Source organism: Micropterus salmoides, unplaced genomic scaffold (genome assembly GCF_014851395.1).
Source record: "Micropterus salmoides isolate LMB-PRFRI ecotype aquatic unplaced genomic scaffold, ASM1485139v1 Ms_hic_scaffold_837, whole genome shotgun sequence".
In the NCBI taxonomy this organism is placed as follows: Eukaryota; Metazoa; Chordata; class Actinopteri; order Centrarchiformes; family Centrarchidae; genus Micropterus; species Micropterus salmoides.
In genome coordinates, this window is record NW_024044612.1 from 1 (window position 1) to 6,583 (window position 6,583).

General features: G+C 36.4%; 1 long non-coding RNA gene across 2 annotated transcripts; it reads right to left on the reverse strand.

The window, feature by feature from the left end:
* Positions 1 to 1,581: 1,581 nt before the first annotated feature.
* LOC119894675 lies at positions 1,582 to 6,271 on the reverse strand. Of its 2 annotated transcripts, XR_005442966.1 has the most exons (4): positions 4,911 to 6,271; positions 4,527 to 4,577; positions 2,709 to 2,803; positions 1,582 to 1,753 (listed from the first exon to the last, which is right to left on the reverse strand). It is a non-coding gene; the product is annotated as an uncharacterized LOC119894675 (long non-coding RNA). The 2 variants fall into 2 exon arrangements; XR_005442965.1 differs by lacking the exon at positions 1,582 to 1,753 and having other exon boundaries at positions 2,484 to 2,803.
* Between the last annotated feature and the right edge of the window lie 312 nt (positions 6,272 to 6,583).

The window sequence follows — 6,583 nt, forward strand, 5'->3', positions numbered from 1 at the left end:
CTTTTTACTTAACATTTCATAAATTTCTTATAAAATTCTTCTTTTCACTTCTTTGACATTTATAGCAAATCATTAACACACATTATTATGAATTTAAAGGTAGCCATTTGTGACATTCTGATCAATAAACTTATTGACACATTTAGTGAACATCTTCTCAGTGTCCACTAGCAGTCCATTCAGTGTGACCCTTAGCATCATTTATACACACTGGAGAAGCCCTGTACCATCCTTTATAAAGGAAAGGAGATAATGCCGTCCCACAATTCCTTGCGACAGACCCACGTAAATGTAGAAACAACAAAGCACCTGTTTTGTGCTTGTGACACGATCCAAAATCAAAATCCTTGTATGATTAGCTAAGCTCCAAAACCATGAATATAGACTTCTTCTCAGTGAAATCCACCCAGTTAGCAGGAATCTTGAAAAACAAGCATAATGATTTTTTTTCTTTCATCTTAAAAAAAACTATATACATTAATGTTGTTTCACTGAATCTCCCCATTGTGGAATGCACAAAAAAAAATTCTCTCCTTTGAAATGTATAAAAAAGGTCAAAGCGTACACACCAGGAGAGCCCTTGCTCAATTCCTCATTTTTATTTAATTATCATTTTAGTGGCTCAACTTTAAAAATCTACAAATTATTCCAAAATATTTTCTTAGATACGATTCCACAGAGATGCCTCTCTACTGGATTCATAAGTAAAATTAGAATCAGAAATTGAAGAAATTTAAACGATATCCAACCCTTGTTTGGACCCTGCTGCTGTACTGTTTATATCAGTGGGTCCCTGTTTGGTTTATCTTGTGCAGGTAACATGATGCACAATGCTGCCAGTAGTTTCACTGTTCCAGCAGTGATGTGCCAAGAAACTGGACCAGTAAAAGCAGGAAGAACAAGAAGACTGCTGCTGACTAAATGTGGCTGAACACAGTAAAAGCTTCTACAGTATCAGCTTTGCAAATGTTTTACAAGGAAGGAAATGATTCAACACGTTTGTTAGCTTACAGTTTTGGTGAGAAACACTACATGTAAACAGAACTACTGTTTGTTTACAAGAAAACTCCACAGGTCACCTTTAATGTTTTCTGCAGTCACGTTGATTTTACTCCGACTTTGTATTTCAAAGTTTTCATCTTCTGTTTTACTTTGTTGTCTTTGTGTTTTGTCAAAGCTGCTTACGTCTAATAAGTTGCATTACTGATCTTTGCAGTCAAACTTTGTTTTTCATCATCTCTGCACATGGCATGAATTTGTGTCTTTTGTACACTACACTGATAATAGAACATGTGTTTAAAGTCAGAACATAAATAAATTTTTCACAGTTAATAATACACTTCTGCATGATAAACACAAAAGCTGTTCATCACAGTATATTTAATTATTATCTGAATAAAGCTGCATTCTGACTCACCAACAGTGAGCTGGATGGAAGCTTCCTTCTGCATTGATTGAAGGAAACAAAGTATTTTCCTGCATCAGAGATTTTCACACTGAAGATTTTCAGGAAGACGTTTCCTTTAATCAGTTCATCCACAAAGAGCTGTTCGGAAACGATAAGACGGGTTTTGATGTTCATCCATCAGTTGTCCCTTGGTAAAATGGATGTACTCTGGCTCCAAACCAGGTTTGGCCCACACCACTATCTCAGAACTGGCGCTGACTGCAGGTTCAAGGTGACATGACAAAATGACATCATCACCAGCCAGTGCTACGATTGGTTGATGTGAACAAATCAACTCTGACTGAGCTGCAAAGAAAACAAAAGTACAAACAACAAACAGCAGCATAGCGTTATTCATGTCATCGAAATAATTAAATTAACAGTATGAAATAATCACTGAAATCTCTCTCAGCTGCATTAAAAACAGGGAACAGATCATCTAAATCCTGAAAGATGTGTGTAGATTATGTTAAATCGACCACTGGAGCCTCAGAGTCTGTATCTGACTCACACTCATCATAATTTTTAGCTTCAGTCACATTTATACTATAGAGCAGCATTATGGTGTTTAACATGTTGAATTGAGTCTTGTTGGTTTTTTTTCTTCTTCTTTTTTGTTGACCGCAGTTTTTTTTTTGAGTCAACCTGTGACAGTATGTCTAACCGTAAAAGGCCTCAGAGAGTTTGAGCTGTGAGTAAAATGTTCTCACCATCAGTCTATCAACAGTCCTGTATCACAACTTGTCAATGGCAGTGAAAATTTTAAAAAGCAGCTGACGCTCTGATTGTATAAAGAAATTTGCATTCAGTGCAGATTTTAGGGATGGTAACATTGGTCAATCAGTCAACCACTTTGGAAAGATTAGATTGGTTCCCATTAAATGTTGAACAGACATTCTGGTTCACAGAGAATTGATCCTTCTGACTTTAAAATCCTGACCCACACCACCAGCGGGTAACAATGTTTGGGCTCAAAAACTATTGGGTAGATTAACATTATAAAGTAATTCCCATCATCCACAGCTGTACTTGTTTAGCTAAACTAAGATGGTGAACAAGGTAAAAGTATACTGCTACAAATCATTGGCTGCCGTTGAAAAGTCAAAAAAAATTTCCTTTCCTAACCACTTTTCTTCAACCTTGATGAAAAATGTCAAAAAAGCGCACAAAATTTATGTACTCAGTATTTTGTTTTAAAGATTCCAGTTTTTGTTGAGTTGTGTCTTTAATGTGTTACTGGAGTGTTGTGCATTGAAATGACCTCCAACAGACTCTATTAGAAGAATGATAAACAGCAAAACACTGCAGGTCCTGAAGGACACTCCATCACTGGACTCTGTCTTTGAATGCAGCATCCTGGAAATAGTTTAAAAAGACAAAATGCTGATTAGTCTGGTTGTTTCAATCATACAAATCAAACATGTCTTTATTTAAATCCAGTATGATCTGATCTTGCCTTCCTACTTTGAAGACATTTTTTTCTGATATTTCAAAAATATCACAGTCTTGTAAAAAATGTGCATTAAAAAGAGAACGAAGGATTTTAACTGTTAGGGTTATCAAGTGTGGCAAAAAGAAAGTAGGCTAACAGACGCACTGCAATTTGACTTTGTTTTATTTCATCAACAGACAATTCTTTATGAAGACAAAAGTAGTTCCGCCAGGCTGCCGGTGGGCTATGACGGTTGCAAAGCAACATACATCAAAGGCTAGAATTATTAGAACTATTTATTTATGTACGTTTCCGTTTATTGTGCAGCCACTAAGACTGTCCAGCGTCAGTAGATTGACTTTAGTAACTTATAATATGTTTGCTCTTGTGTGCCGGCGGCCTGCAGTGCGTAAAATAATAACACTTTAATATAATACCTACCAGAAAGGGCGGAATTGCGTCTCCTTGAGCAAAATCTTTGAACAGGCTATTGAAACTTAAACTTTGTTGCAATATCGCATACTGGGGCAAGTAGTGGACTGATGAGTGTGTTTTCGTGTGTGTGAGAGAGGGAAATGTTGAACCACGTAAAAGCAATGATTTCTCTCTCTCTCTCTCTCTCTCTCTCTCTCGCTCGCTCTCATTATTTATTTATTTATTTATTTATCTCCGCTGGTAAAATGCGATCTGTATCAGATCTGTATCAGAAGATCTGTATCAGATCGCATTTTAATACCAGGTGTAAATGGGGCGTGAGACCTCCACGAAGCTCAGATTATAACTCAGACCCTGTTTGTGGCGGAGTGAAACGGATCTGTGCAAAGGAATTCAATGTCTTACCCGTTATATACGCTCATTATATTATAGCTATGAACCAATCAGATTGCTTGATTTGAGCTACCCGTTTCATAGTAAAATCTCTCCATTTGAACAAGCCATTCTGAATTATCAGTGCAATGTGACAAAGTCACAAACATGTTAGGTTTCTTCAGTCAGTGCTTTGACCGGACACTGACATAAGATCTGGAATTGGGGCGCTGCACAGCGGCTGCTCCCTGCTCCCTTGGATGGGTTAAATGCAGAGGATGAATATCTCAACATGTATGTGTATGTGACAAATAAAGTACATTTGATTTGATTTTCATTCAGCAGATGTAAAATGTTGTTTTAACAATAAAGATGTCCAATGTTTAATATTTAAGTTTTACTTTAAAAGCAACTTTTAACCTGTAGTAGCTACGACAACTGGTAACTCTCCAATTTGATGTTGTGCTGTTGTTGCCTGACATGAAGTAAAGGTCAGTAGATGCAAATTTCCAACCTTTCATGCAAATAATACAATAGAGACATTTTTCACTTCATCTTTCAGAGTTTTACTAACAGTTTAACTTTATAACAGACATATTTGACATATTAATGAAGATCATAGTTAGCTTTAAATTGTTTGTACATAATAATTATATATATATATATAAAAATGAATAATGAAAGTCCACTTGGCTATATGTACATATATTATAATGAACAACATAAAAAAAATGAATAAAATATGTATTTAATAATCTTACTAACGTTATACAGTCAAAGATTATGAATTAATGATAAACAACGTTTAATGTAAAAGTTTAATTTTAAAATGTAATTTACCTGCAGTAGGACAACTGGTAACTCGCCAATTTGATGTTGTGCTGTTGTTGCCTGACATGAAGTAAAGGTCAGTACATGCAAATCTCCTTTCATGCAAATAATACAAAAGAGACATTTTTCACTTCATCTTTCAGAGTTTTACTAACAATTCAACTTTATAACAGTTTTGACATATATTGATAGCTATAAATTGTTTGTATATAATAATTTATATAAAAATTAATAATGAAAGTCCACTTGGCTGTATGTACATTTATTATAATGAACAACATTAAAACATTTATAATATAAAAATGTATTTAATAATCTTACTAACGTTATACAAAGATTATGAATTAATGATAAACGTTTAATGTAAAAGTTCAACTTTAAAATGCAATTTACCTGCAGTATGGCGACTGTTAACTCGAGAAATTAGGAAGTGTGACCAAGGGCCTTTTTGAAACTAGACCCTCTCCACTTCCACTCCGTCACGGAGTCAACTCACAGCCAAATCGAGCTTCCTTACCCGCGTAGGGTTTAAATACAGCGGCCAACTTCCGGATGAACTTGACTCTCCCTAGCGTAAATTATAAAAACTCCTCCATCGTGCAGCAAAGGTGTTACACATCTTCAACAAACCAGCATCGGTGCTCACTCAGGGGGAGGAGGTACTTTCTTAAAATGCCCAAAGAGAGCGAGAGAGACAGAGAGACTACTCACACAAAGACACACACAGAGAACACACAGAAACACCAGGGAAATGCAGATAAACTGACACAGCATAACAAACTAAACTAAACTAACTGACCAGAGGAACAGTACACTGTTCTTTGCTTTACCTTTGATTAGCAAATGTTTAAATTCCAATTCTAAATAATGTCTGAACTTCATCAGGAACAGCTGTCACCAGGGTTATATCTCCTAAACATCTATCAGCACACAACAAACTAATAGAATAGAGAGTTATTAGATGAGAAGCCTTCCATCAAAGTTACAAATTTACTGTTTAAGGCAGGACACTTTTTTCATATAGTGGTCAATTTTGAAATAGTTGGAGTTACCACACCTTAGCCAGGACAGTACAGAGACATTGGTGTATTTTGCTTCCATGTCTTCTTTTACTGTAATGAAAAGAAAACTTGCAAAAACCATTTGTTCAAAAAAAACCACCAAAAAAAAAACCCAGAAAAACACTTGAATGTGAGAATATACAGTGAATATATGTGATATGGTACAGTGATGTACCAGTGCAAACAAGTCCAGCCTGAGTTCAGTCCAGAGCTTTCAGTGCATTCAGATCAGTATGGGGTCTCATGGGGTTGTTGAGTGTTCTTCTGACTGCTGAAGGAAAGAAGCGTTTTTTTTGGCGAGTGGTTTTGGTTGATACCTGTAGCACCTTCCACACAGGAGAAGCTGGAAGTGGTGAGAGAGAGTTCCTTGGTTATTTTAGCTGCCCAGTTGAAGGTGTGCTTAATCCACCGTGAGTTGACTGGGGGGAGGTCACAACCGATTAAAGGTTCAGTGTGTAAAGTGCTAAATAACAGGTGTGGTCCTCCATTTATCCAAATTTCACTTGTCTCTAATAAACCAGACAACTAAACTACAACAACTACTACTTATTCTTCTAACACTACTGCTGCTTCTACTTTATATCTATTCAACACACGATGAGCATCTACACTACCGGGATTCTACAAGAAGAAGAAGAACGTAGTGACGAAATTTGGTTATTTGACAGCCTTGCCACACTTGGGTAGTATAGGATCTCAGTACGCATGGCGGCAAAATAAATCTTCCTGCCATGAAGTTAAGACCAGCTCAACGTGTGTGTCTCTTCTGTTCTTTATCACAAGTCAGTAAACACGCCATAAATTGAGTGTACATGGTAGATTTCCAGATAGTATTATGTCGTGTTATGCAGGTCAAGTTACAGAACGTGTTGTTAGAGAACTCTGTATAACTAGCTAATGCTTACCTCCTAAAAATACAGGCAAAAGTATTATCAGGAAAATTTACTTAAAGTCAGTTTTAGGGCTGACCCCCAATAGTCCAGGAGTCGATGCTTCGATTGGCGG